The sequence below is a fragment of the Pogona vitticeps genome, chromosome 5 (genome assembly GCF_051106095.1).
Source record: "Pogona vitticeps strain Pit_001003342236 chromosome 5, PviZW2.1, whole genome shotgun sequence".
Classification (NCBI taxonomy): domain Eukaryota; kingdom Metazoa; phylum Chordata; class Lepidosauria; order Squamata; family Agamidae; genus Pogona; species Pogona vitticeps.
In genome coordinates this window covers 163,237,319-163,251,722 of record NC_135787.1, presented here as the reverse complement: position 1 = coordinate 163,251,722, position 14,404 = coordinate 163,237,319, and positions in this window count along the sequence as shown.

Sequence of the window (14,404 nt, the reverse complement as noted above, 5' to 3'; positions counted from 1 at the left end):
CATGTCAAGTTTATTTCCAGAGATCTGCTAAATATGTTGTGCTGGTAACTCAAAAAAGTTGCAGTATTTCCCAGCACACCTGTATAACATTGGGTGCGGCAAGCTTTTCTCCTTGAGTTCCTTTCATCAAAGAAGATCTTAAAGACATATTTTTCTTCTGCCATTTACCTTGAATTATAACTGTTTGGCTCTAGCAGCTATGTTGTAGTTAAGAATTATTTTTACTATTGTAGATTGGAACACCTTTTTCTTCAACTTACCCATCAAGCTTTTTTTATATAAATTTTGAATGTAAACAGGCAGACATTTCCAGTTTTTGTTTTAATTGTAGGCATTTGAACTGGCAAATGTGACGTTGATCTTCTTTGAAACTACCTTTCTCTTTATTCTATCCTCTGCTGCCTTGACTAATGTTACCCTGTGTCCTTTGTTTATAACCTTTGTTGATTCTCCAAACCAGTACTGTACAAACCACACATCCCTTATATATATACAGATAGATATAATGGCTGGTTAGGATACTCTGATATCCCCTGGGAAGGTTCCACCTAGTTGGGCTATAATGTTCTTTTATTAAAATATGCAACAAACAAAAACACTCTATTACAGCATAAATGCTACCCAAAATGCATTCTGAAATCAATATGTGCTCTCAGGAACATGATTGATTTGAATCGTAATGAAGGAACACATAGAATCAGTAACTGGCCTTCCTGATTTTCCAAAAACTTAGCAGTTCATCCAACACTGATTAGTTTCTGTGTTGTTAATAATGCAAGAAGCTGTGTGTAGATTTGTGGCTTGATAATATATTAAATCTTACAGTTGTATTTGCTGTATACACATTTTGACAACAATGTCCTAATACTCTTGAATAAGTTCTGCTCTGGGAACTATTTTGCAGAATTTCCTGTGGTAGCAATCCATTTCAAAGATCTGAACTTCTGATATAATTTTGCAGAAATATAACACCTTTCAATGTGATCCATGTGATTTGCTCATAAAATTGTTAATCTGTTATGAACATGCAAAGTCTTAAGAAAAATGTTTTGTAGTGCTTTTAAGGCCGAGTGACTGGACTGAAATACATTTTGAGTTGAAGGTGAGAACTTTTTAACTTGCTTCAAAATATTAAAATGTATACAAGCAGTAGCCAAATCTAAAAGATTATTTTCCCTCTTATGGTGAAGAAGGGGAACAAGGTTCTAACCAGGTTTTCTGACTGGCAGTTGTCAGTTCTCAAATGCTAGCAGTTGTCAGGCAACATAGGTGCCCTTTAAATGTTCTCCCACTCATGTAATGGTGCTGCTTGCATGGGAAGGATGGACATGATCAGCTCTGACCATAGGGGCAAGTCATATAAATATTATCCCTAGTAATATGGGGATCAGAAAATGGATGCACATCTCTCACAGGAGTGGAAGGAATTTTAATGGGGACTGTAAACTTAACCAAATCTCTTAATATATGCAACAGTGTCAACTTACCTGCTTATTGACTTTCTTTGTGCAGTATGGCATATATTTATTTGTAAACCTCTCAGAGAAAAGGGCCATAGAAGGATCAAAAGAAATCAACCTCAACTAAGAGCCAATTTCTTTCATATACTGGTAGTGGTGACAAGCTAGAGTTGTGTCCTTGTATTATAATTGTTGTATTTTTAGCCATAGAGTTGGAAAGTGTCTGTATTTGAGCCTATCCATTTTAACACAAAACCAGTGCACTCCAGGTTATTGAAGGTAAAGCATTGTGCTAGGCAGCCTGTGGATATATTATGATGACACATGATTGGCTGTGTGTAGAAGAGAAGAAAATAAGGATATGGAGAGGTATGTCCCATAGATTAACAAGACAAATGGGCAGTGTTGAGCAAGAAGTGTTTTTAAGTGCTTAGTGCCTCATCTTAGGTATTAGTGTACCAATCAATGCATTCAAATAACTAAATTCCTCATTTCTTACCACATTTTAACCAGAAGAAATAAATTGATGTTTTCTTTTCTATATTAGAAAATACAACCCTTAGTTGAGTTCTCCTTACAAGATTACTTAGCTTGCTGGATATATTTTTGTGGCATGGTTGTGAATATCAAGTGCTTTTCTTCTTCTCCCTTATCCCAGCCAGATTGGCTCACTCCTCTTTTTTATAAAATGCTGAGTGCTTTGTGGTCTGGGTGGGAGGGGCAGGAGAATAAAGGAAATAAAAGGGAGCCAAGGTAGAGCAGCCTTACTTTAGAGAGTAGCGCCTTACAACAGAGCTTTATTGTGAGGGTGTGCTGTATTCCAAATTGTGTAAGCCAAAAATGGAGGGGGGGGATAATTTATGCAAAAAGAGGTGTTAACTTCTTAATGAAACATCTACCTTCTGAAGGTAGAGTAAGTTGTCACAAAGTAATATGTTGTGATGCTTCTTGCTGGGTCAGTAGGTATGGGATTTGGGATATAAGCGCTTAACATTCCCTTGTGCGTTTTTTTAAATTTGGGTTGTCTTTTTTGTTTGTTTTTTGTTAATTTTAAACAAGCAGTAAGTCAGATGTGGTATTTCTGAATGTGCCTTTGTGAGTATGTGTCAGTTCAAGGAGACTACGTGGGCTTGATGGAGTAGGAGATGATGGTCAGTTTATTATTTTGAAAGGTCAAATACAGAAGTCCAGCCTGGTAGTACCTTTTTGACAAACAGTTGGGGAGTGGTCTCTAAAGCTGCACAGTGTGCAGTTGTGTGTGGCAGATGTATCCGGGTATGAATGGGTTGTAATTTACATTAAGTTGACATTATTTAGGCTAGCTCTCAGTTGCTGGTTGAATTTGTAACTGTATTGCGTATCTATTACATATGTATGTGGCTTGCTTTTACTTTTTTTTAAGCACTGGAAAACTGAAAACGCAGTGATGTTTGATACACATTTATGCATGTAGAGAAGGCATTTTGTAGCTTCTGCCAGTTGTGGGTGTAGGCACGCTTTTGCCCCCTGTCAGTGTCCTGATGATAGGAAAGAAAAGTCTACCCTTTAACTTCTAGCACACTTAATGTTGCCATTTAAATGAACAGGGTATTACACAAGAAAATAAGACATTTTTGAAATGGTGAGGAAGAAGTGTTGTGTGTTTTTTAAAAAAAACTAAAGTAATTATTTGTTTCTTTTGAAGATGTTTGTAACTAAACATGGGAATCTGCAGTGTCTCTTTTCATTTGTTATTTCATATATATTCCACCTCTTCTTCTCCCCACCTCAAAAGCAAGGTGTACAAACTCAAGAACTGCTGTAGCACCTCTCTGCTCCCTTCCCAAATGAATGCTCTAGCAGGCTCTCTTCAGCTCCATTCAGGAAGACAATGGGAGGAGAGATGCTGCAGCTTTCTTTGCTTCGCTCTCATTCCTCTCTAATGGCCTTGAAATGTATTATTATGCAAATGTGAATTTTGATACTGAATTTTAAGAAGAGGTTTTTTTTCAAACAAAAAAGGTCCCATATGTGGTCAGCATTGCTTCTTTATCTTGTTAGTGAAATGTAAACTATGCATTCAGCAAGAGATGGTTTGGGGGAGGAAGAGAGCCCTGCTAAACTGTTAAAACGGTTTCTGTGTCCATTGAATTCTCCATTGAATTCTCAGTGTAAGAGAAATGGGGTTGATTGTTATCATGGGAGGACTACTTTGATTGCCAGGCAGATATTTTCTGTGTGTATGTGTGTGTGTGTATGTGTTTGTGCATTTTAAAAAACTGGCTTGAGAAATAAGTTATTTCTGCCTGTTTGACAGGACTATGCATTCATGCCATGCAGTGTTAGATCACAGTCAGTAGCATGATACAGAACATCCTGTGCTCCTCTAGAAGAAAATTTACCATCACCACAGTCTCCTTCAGTCTCTTTTCAACCTCAGGAAATGGCACATCATGCACTGTCTTTAAGGAGTTACTCTACTACTTGCTCCCCATTACAGTTGCTCTTGTTTCTCAGGAGAGTTGCAGTGTAGCTTCTCCCTTCTTATATTTCCAAAATATTTATAGCAATGCCTATCACAGATGCAACTTTAAAAGTAATGCCAACTAGGAATTGCTAAGAGTATATACTGTATGGTGTTATTTAATTTATTGTCTTTAATGCTGGTCACAACTGGTCCAGGAAGATTTCTGCCTATTACAGACCATCTGCAACTTCTCTGAATTAAGGCTACCACTGCCTACTACAGACCATTTGTAATTTGTCTTGGTTACTCATAACAGTGACCATCGTATCCAGAAGCCCCTCTAGATTTGACTATCACTTTTAGTGACAGGAAGCTGCTGTGAAAGGCAAAATATTTTACAAGCTTACTTCCACAATGGAAGGCTGCCTCTTGCGTTAATGGAGGTATGTTGGCCTTGACTGCTTCCCTGTGGTGTTGTAAACACTGGTATTTGCCTTGGTTCACTTTGGCATTATCTTGGATGCAGTATCATAGTGAAGAGAGGCTCCTCCGTGTGATTCAGTGTTCTTCATTCAGCAAAATTTTGTTGGTGTTCATAGTACTGTAATGATTAATAGACTTGAACACTTACTGTCACATGCATACTTTGCCTTGCATATGTGATCTTATCAGGATTCTACTCCTGTAGATGCCTTTTTTCAAAAAAAAAAAAAAGGTTTCAGCTCTTTGTCACAAAAAATACCTCGTGGTGCATATTTACCTTTAGTGTAACAAGACTTTTGGAAATCTTATATTTTCTTTCACATTCAGTGAGGTTGTAATCCTCCTGAATTTTGCTTTGGAGTTTGAAGACTGGATTGAGAAGCTGAAACTCCTGAGATCTACCTTGGCCTCACTCTTTCCTCTTTTTTGCCTTGAGCCAGAGTCAGTTAATCTTTGCCTCAGTTTCCCCATCTGTAAAATGGGGATAATAATACTTATCTACCTCACAGGGGTTTTGTGAGGATTGACAAAAAGTTTTTCTGAAGTGCTTCAAGGATAAAGTACTTTTTAAAATAAGTATTATTATGTGGAGGTTTAACAAGGATACCTCCTTTCCCATGTTGTTCTAGAGAGAACCGGACAGGAGAATCATATTATTCTTTAAGCCATCAGATGCTCTGAACTACTTTTAACAATTAGGAAGACGTTAGGCAGCCAAACTGTTCCGATTGCGGTATCATCCCCTCCCCACAGTCACTGTACTTCCACATACAGAAATATCAAATATCAGGTACATTTAAAAGAAGAAAGCACACTTCCTCTCAATTTGCAGTATAGGGAATATCATTTACCATCTTGTAACTAATCACTTCTGCCTGCTTTTATCTTAGATAGGCTTTTAGCAAGATTTACAATAGAAGAGCATCTCTTCCTTCTATTCAGGCAGAATGAGGCATTCCTCGGAATTTCTTATGAGAAGAGTAAAATAAGATCCCCAGAGTATGTACCCAGTTTGCAGTACTACTCTGTTTTAAACTGGTGGCACTATCCAAACCTCCTCCTGTATTTGTAAATTCAACATATGCTGCCTCATTCCCAATACACACAAGCCATTGTATGCCAATGGAAACATAGTAACATTTGTTAATCTAGAAAATTGCTTGTGACTATGCCTTAATTCCCTGATTTGGGGGAACAGGGTGGAAGTAGAGGATTGGGCTGGATAATTCTGCAGTTATCAGTGTCTTTGCTGCTTTCTCCCCTTTTTTTTTTTTAGCATAAATGTAATCTCTTCCAGTTTTACCTGTGCATCTCAGGTATGTGCATATTGAGCCCAGAATTTTGGATTTCGATCTTTTAAAAAAAAACACAAACTTATCATTTGGTTCCATTGTGCATTTGAAGTCTCCATGTTGACACTCCTCTGATCTTCTCCATCCTTCCTAAAGAAGCAGCTCAGTCCCCAATTGCTAGGTATTAATAATAGAAAAATCAGATTCTGCGTGATGCAGTATATCTATACATGAGCTCACTTCTAGATTGTATCTTCCACCTGGGGAAAAAAACCTGAAATGCAAAACTCACCACAGCTAATAATTACGCACTGTTTCCTTTGGAAAATACTTTAATGCTTTCAAGTTCATTTGTAAAAGTAGTATTTTATGGTGAGAGGGTGAAGAAAGACAGTGGAACAAAGAATTTAGAATTACTTTGAGTTTCTGCTATTTAGATAGAGACTTTAAATGCTGCTTCAGTTGTAGAGCTCCTGTGGGGCAATGTTTACAAAGAACTGATCAGGAAACTGACCAATAGTGAATATCCAACTTAATGAATTTTGCTTCATTTCTGGTGAGGAGGTTATATAGTGGAAAACGTCTTAACAGGAAATGGAAGACATAAATTCCATCTAGCCTTATTTGTGAAACAAAATCCTCTGTAATCAAAACATCTGGATTACAAAAGGCAGCTTTTCTACTTTGCACATAACTAATACAAAGGTACAGCTGAAATGCTATTGCCTGAAACACTGTCCCTTCTTCGAGCAGGCATTAATAGTAGATTGAGGCTTTTTGCAAAGATACCTATTAGTATTTTTCCTTATACTTGAAATACCCATTTCCATTTATCTGTTGGGAATCCAAGGCGTGCAGGGCAATGGAAAATAGGAAAAGGCACAATATTTTTTTCATATTAGAGCTTACTCTTATTTTTCCCAATATCACCTTTATTTCAGTTTACTGTTCATCCCAGGAATTCAAATGGACACAGAAACTCAGCACATTGTGCTCTTGCGTGTCATGCTGCCCTCCCCTTCTCTCTCTCTTCTTTATTTTTATTTTAATATAGTGGTACTTAAAAATCACTGGCTCACTTAAAAAGACAATAAAATGTTTAAACTCTACTAATGTACAAATAAGCTGAAATGTCGCATTTATGTGTATTTTGCCATAGCAGGTACTGTATTTCTCATGCTGGATTTCAAACCAACTAAGGGGTGATGTTTTATTGGAGTGTGACAAGTTGAGAGTAATAAGGAATTAAGTCGTCGTCATTTCATTGAAATTGAGAGATGGTGTAACACATATTACGTTTTCTGAAGGTTTTTTTTTTTTTTGCTTTTAAACAGCTTTTGTTTTTATTTTATTTTTTTAAGATATGATTGTATTATGTGCAACTCAGTTGCTTACATTATAACTACAAAATATTTTTGGGTTCCTGGAAAAAGAAAGACTAATAAATGTGTTTGGCTGCTAAGCATTTACTTGTGTGACTCCCTGTCCATTTATTTAATTAACTGGCTTTTAATCTACACAGGACTGTTTTACATGACTATGCCTCAATTTAAAAATTCACAACTATTTTCACAGTTGTATTGCAGTGATAACATTACTTTCTGTCTTCAGTATCACATCAGTCACGCAAGCAAACAGTAAGGTGGATTTTCTGTACGTGAGTTGCATAGATTGTACCTCAACGATGGTGCAGTTGCAGAAGAATTTATGAGCCAGAATCTGTAAATGTGAAGATCCTGCTGTATTGGCACAATTATTTGCTGTTATAGAGCAGAAGTATTGGCGGGGGTGGGGGAGAAAAGACAGACATTTTTCCTGCTGGACCACAGAGGAATTTTGGAATAATAAATTTCATTTAGGAAATGTCATGTAGAGAGTAGAGTTAACCTTCATCACCAGTTGTCTGCTATCCTAATCCGTATTGCTCCAGATTACACTGCGGTTGTTACACAAAAGAACAAACAAAGAATGATTCATGCATCTCCACTGGCACATCCAAGTTGACTTTATACAGATAATGTAGTGTTTATCACAAGGCCAGCCCACAATGGAGGAATAATTTCACTCCTTGATTTCGTATTGTGGTTTCCCTGCGCATCTTGTTAAAGTTAAGTCACTGCTTTCCTTACTGGAGTTCTACAAATTCACAGCAGAGATTATTAAACAGGGACTAGTCAACCATAAGCTGCCTGGACAATTTAGTAAGTCAGAGATCGGGAGTTCAGCTTCACACACTGCATCCCAAAAGAGCCAGCCTGTGTGGCCTTGGGCGAGCTGCACAGGCCCAGGATGCCCTCAGTGGTAAACCACTTCTGAGTACTCTCTACCTAGAAATCCAGCATGAAAAGGGTTACCATAAATCAGAATTTACTTGATAGCACACAATTATTATTATTAGTCAGGTATGCCTCAATATTGAGGCTGGTAGCAGTGTTAGATGTGGTATTTCCACTCATATGCTACTTGAAACTGTCCACCAGAGGTACCAGAGACTGCATGTGTTAACTTATGTGTGTCTTATGGTGCCCCCCCTCCGGTGTTAGTAATAGCAGTTTTTTAAATTGTAAAATGGGCATGTCTTTTGCTACTGTGCTTAATGTCTGCCAGAGATTTGGGGTCCATCTCCCGACCCTCATTGCTTTTGGCCATTTATCCAAATGCATTTGCACAGTGACTCAGGAAGAGCTGCTGTGCTGTCATGTCCTGTGGTACTCCACCCTTCCTCCAGCAAAGACGAAAGACTCCATACAGTTTGGTGGTGGTAATCTCTTTACAGCACTTCAGCGCTTCAACAGAGATGTTATCCTTTCCAGGTGCCTTGCCGGAGGCGAGGGAATCCAAGGCCGCTTTTATTTCTGCTAAGGTTGGTTCGCTGTCCAACTCTTCCAATTCAGGCAGGCACTCAATGTTATTTAATGCTTCTTCGGTTACTACATTCTCTCTCGAATATAGCTCAGAGTAGTGCTGCACCCAGCGGTCCATCTGCTGTGCTCGGTCCTGGATGATCATGCCTGTAGCAGACTTAAAGGGAGAAGATTTCTTCTGTATTGGACCTAAAGCCTGCTTGATAACGTCATACATTCCCTTGATGTTACCTGTGTCCGCTACTATCTGTATCAGAGTAGAGCTGAAGCCAATAATCGCTGGAACATCTGGCAGCTTTTTGGACTTGGCTTTGAGCAGCTTGAAGAGCTTGCAAGTTGTACACGCTAGGACAGGCTTTGTATGCTGCTAGAGCTCTCCTCATCGATGGCTGGCATCAACTCCTCCGAATGGGCTTCGAACCAGTCAGCCATATTTTTCATCTTCTTGCCAAAGGTGGACAAGGCGGTGTTATACACAGCATTCTTGAAATGTTCCCATCGCTCAGGTGCATTTGCATCAGCCGGGCCTGGAAGGGTTTCCTCAAGCACTTGGACAAATTCCTCCATTTTTCTTTGATCGCGAGTCTTGCTGATGTCAGTATGTGGTCTTCCTTCCTTTTTCGTGTGATACAATCTCTTTGTTTGCAGTTTTACTCTGTTACATACCAGGGAGTGATCAGTATCACAATCAGCACTCTGTGTGTGATCGTAATACTAGGAAGAACATCTAATGAGAATCAAATCGAGCTGATGCCAATGCTTCAATCTTGGATGTCTCCAGGAAACTGTTGAGCCTAGGTAGGCTTCAGCAGTATGTGGACCAAGAACTCCCAGAAGTACAAGCTGGATTCCGAAGGGGCAGAGGAACTCGAGACCAAACTGCTAACATGAGCTGGATTATGGAGAAAGCCAGAAAGTTCCAGAAAAATATCTACTTCTGCTTCATTGACTATGCAAAAGCCTTTGACTGTGTGAACCACAGCAAACTATGGCAAGTCCTTAAAGAAATGGGAGTGCCTGACCACTTCATCTGTCTCCTGAGAAACCTATATGTAGGACAGGAAGCAACAGTTAGAACTGGATGTGGACCAACTAACTGGTTCAGAATTGGGAAAGGAGTATGACAAGACTGTATATTGTCCCCTGGCTTATTTAACTTATATGCAGAATACATCATGCGGAAGGCTGGACTGGAGGAATCCCAAGCCGGAATTAAGATTGCCGGAAGAAATATCAACAATCTCAGATATGCAGATGATACCACTCTGCTGGCAGAAAGTGAGGAGGAATTAAAGAACCTTGTAATGAGGGTGAAAGAGGAGAGTGCAAAAAACGGCCTGAAACTCAACATCAAAAAAACTAAGATCATGGCCACTGGTCCCATCACCTCCTGGCAAATAGAAGGGGAAGATATGGAGGCAGTGACAGATTTTACTTTCTTGGGCTCCATGATCACTGCAGATGGAGACAGCAGCCATGAAATTAAAAGATGCCTGCTTCTTGGGAGGAAAGCCATGACAAACCTTGACAGCATCTTAAAAAGCAGAGACATCACCTTGCCAACAAAAGTCTGAATAGTCAAAACTATGGTTTTTCCTGTAGTTATGTATGGAAGTGAGAGCTGGACCATAAAGAAAGCTGACCTCCAAAGAATTGATGCCTTTGAATTGTGGTGCTGGAGGAAACTCTTGAGAGTCCCCTGGACTGCAAGGAGAACAAACCTATCCATTCTAAAGGAAATCAACCCTGACTGCTCACTGGAAGGACAGACCCTGAAGCTGAGGCTCCAGTACTTTGGTCATCTCATGAGAAGAGAAGACTCCTTGGAAAAGACCTTGATGTTGGGAAAGTGTGAGGGCAAGAGGAGAAGGGGACGACAGAGGATGAGATGGTTGGACAATGTCATTGAAGCAATCAACATGAATTTGACCCAACTCCGGGAGGCAGTGGAAGATAGGAGGGCGTGTTCTGCTCTTGTCCATGGGGTCATGAAGAGTCGGACACGACTAAACGATGACGACGTACATGACAAAAATAAAACATCCCCTAAAAATAAGCCCTACTGTGTTTTTTGGAGCAAAAATTAATTTAAGACCCTGTGTTATTTTCAGGAAAACACGGTAATATCCTGATTCATTTGTCTGCCCACATTTTCGCCTATGGCAGGGAGCCTTCTGCTTTGGAATTGTTTTTTGAAGTCAATTCAGGCAAATTAAATAGGGACACTTGTAATTTCTTGTCTTTCACTTCTGTTGTGGACAACAGTGTTAGTGCATATGCACTAATGAGGGTGACTGGTTCCGCTGCTGAATGGAGCTGCAGAGACAGGATTCTTTCACTCCCCACAGTAGGTGGAACAATGGATCTCAGCAGAGTATTTCTGACTGCAAAACCAACACCATATTCCCTCGTCTAATTCAATGGTTTTCCCTGCCAGAAGAATTAGATTTTTTTTCTTTAACAGATCCCATGTCTGGCAATCTTGTCTCTTGCAGGGCAACAATGTCCATCTGCAGTCTACTCAGTTCCATGCTGATGACAGCTGTCTTGCTCATGTTGTCTATTTCCTGCAGGTCGTCAGAAAAGCCATAGTCAGAAAATGTACAAAAAGTAAAAAAGTAAAGTAAACCAAAAACCTGCTGTCGAGAGGAACAAGCTTAAACCAGTGATGTCAATTGGCAAAGAATACATCCATCAGAAGCCAAATGAGCAAACAGAATAGTCCACTACTTTTTGCAACAAAATTACCTAAGCCTCCCCATGGCACATATGAATCAAGTCAGCCTGTGAAAATAACAGGTGTAAAGGTCAACAGTTAAACAGGTTTTGCAAGGAAACATTTCACAATAGTAGCTGTGCTGTGTCAGGAAAGTAAGTGTCCATCTATTCCAATACTTGGTTCCAAGCAAGTGGCTGGCTAACTGCTTTTTGGAAGCTCACAAGCAGAGAACAAGGGTGGTGGTCATACTTAGTGTCCTATGTTTTGAGACAGACATGTGTCTCGCTACAGAGGATATAATGGAAAAAAACTCAATCTATTTATAAATTCATCTAATTCTGTTTTAAGACATAAGACATAAGACATAAGAAATTTATTTTACAGCCCTAAGCTGAGTTAAGCAGAACATGGGAATAGATTTCCCAGGGTTCCGCAGCAGATTGTCAGTGATTTGATTCCCTGTTGTTTTATTATCAATTGAAAAGCTCTCCACCCCACATTATCCCCTTTTTGTACCAAGATACCAAAAAGGTAGCTGGAGTAGTTGAGGAAGAACGAATGGGTTACTGAACACACTTTCCTGGATGACTTACAAGTTCAGTCTAATCACTTGCCATAATATATGTATTAACCATGCCAATAAAGTTCCATATTCACCTTATCTGACTCTTATTTTGTTGTGCAATATCTCTAGCTGTTGTTCATAGGAAAGATATGTCACTCTTGTGTTCTTTTTGCTACCTTTCCTGGATCTTTTCTAACTCTACACTATATCCTGAGATACGGAACTGAAACTGGCTTAACAGTATTTGTTGTCACATATATTTATATAATACAACAACAATAAAATTTGCTAAGTTTTCAATCTGTTTACTAATTACTCCTAAAACTAAATATACCTTTTCCCCACACGCATAATAAACTGAGCTATTTTTCAGCATCCCATCCTCCTACAGAATTAATGGTAATATCATCAGAATACAGCAGATCGTTTGAATGCTGATGGGGCAAATAAATTCTCAAAGGGTAACTACTAGGTAGCAGCACTAGCAGGTGAAATAGGAATGGATATTTCGTAGAGGTTGGCAGTGGCAGTCAAGCTTTCTTTTGCTAATACTGCATAGAAGGCAGCAGTAGTAAAGCACTTTTGAATATTTTATAACCTATCATGAGGTCTGAGACAATCCAAAATGGAATGACATAGTGTCAGAAGATGAGACTCCAGAAGGCACTAAGGTACACAGAATCAACCCCTAACCTCTTAAGTGCTAAGTTTCAAAATATTAAACAAATGGAAGATTGTTGGAAGTGGAATAGATCTGCATAAGAAAGTAGGTGTGAAAAGAGCCTGACAAGCTGTAAACATGAAAGTGAAACCTTTTGAGAGAAATGCTCCACAAGTCTTTGGATCTTTTTGCATGGAGCCTGAGGTTTAAATATTCTTCTTTCCCTAGAGGAGAAAACTTAAGAATGGCAGCAGGCTATAAAAGATACCCAGTTAAAGAATATTTTAAGGAAGTTCCTCTGCCTACCAGCAAGGCAGACAGGCATGCAAAATGCAAGCATTACAACAAAGGCCTAGTGGCAATGAAACAACATGAGAAATGCTGTGATGAAGATGACAAAAGGAACATGTTTGAACAGGCAGGATTTTCAGTTTGGTAAATGATTGGATTTCATCATATTTCTTAAAGTGTGTGCATAGATGTTAACTGTGGGTGAGTGTGCAGATGATGACTAGAAGAAACACTCAGGTAAGCAACCTGTTCTTACTCTTCACGTAAATAAACAGCTTAGTGTTTTTTTCATACTTACGTGAAAGTATGCCCTAGTAAATTTAGTGTGCATTGTTTCCTAGTAAAACTACACAGGAAAGCGGCCTAATACATACTATCTAGCAAAAGCTGGTCAAACATCTGGACTACAGTTCTAATCCTATGGAGGAAATTTTCTCAACCACAGACTGGTACAACTTCTGAATAAATATGCATGTGGTCTTGCTTCACATTTATAGGAAGCAGAACCTAATGTTCACTATATCTAGATTGTACTACTTCACACCGTAGATGGAAGCTCACCATTAGCTGTTCATACATGCTATTAAAAAACATGCATATGGTAACGCATATGAACCTTTCTGTTATGTGGTGATGGGGTTTTTTTTGGGGGGGGTTGAGAGAGAAAAGGTTTCAAAGTTACATTAATCCATAATATACAGTCACATAAGCTAATTTGCCAGAACCAGGAATTTGTAAATTTTGTCTGAGGGATGGGTGTCTTTATTTGTTTGCATATCAGGCAAAAAAGAGAAAAAAGTGGCATCTTAAAGACTAACTGTTATTGTATAATTTAATAAGAGCTTTCATGGATAAAATCCACTTCCTCAGACTTAAGAGTTGTTTGTTCTGTGTTATATGCCATCAAGATAAAACCAACTTGCAGGTTTTCAAAGAAAGTGAGGTATTTTAAGGAGTGGTTTTATGAATTTCACCCTCATCCCATGATGTTCCATGGCCAAGCAGGGATTCAAATCTAGGTCTCCTAAATCCTGTATCATTATCCTTTTACTGGAATCCTAAGATTCACTGCCTGGAGTCTGGTAAAATTAAAGAATTTTGTATCTAGAGATTTGTTTCAAGTACGAGATCTGAATTCTCAGTTCTCTTATACAAAACTTCTAGTTACCCCCAAGATTTTTGCATTCTGGCATGTAATTAATGAAAGGAAGAAATTTTGTTGATGCTGTTGTTGAATGAATCTTTACCCTTCTCAAGCAAATAAGGCAATGACCCTCCTTCTGCTAACCCTTAGCTTAAACCAGGCAACAGCAGCATCTAGTCTTCCAGATGTTGGGGTGCAACTCCCACCACACATGTCCCCAAAACATCTGGAAGCCCACAAGTTGCCCATTTCAGTTTAAAACCCACTATTCAGGTAGGCCATCACCATTCCAAATAGCCATGTAGGTAGTCTGTATTTATGAAATAAATGCAGCTGACAAACTACATCTGCGTCTGCAAAAGCTGTGTTTAAGGAAATGGGTTACAAAAATTTATGCCCAAATCTGTTAAAAGTTTTAAAGTAGCTTTGTGTTGCAGTGGTTAACCTGCAGTACTGCAAGGTTGGAAGACCAGCAGTCT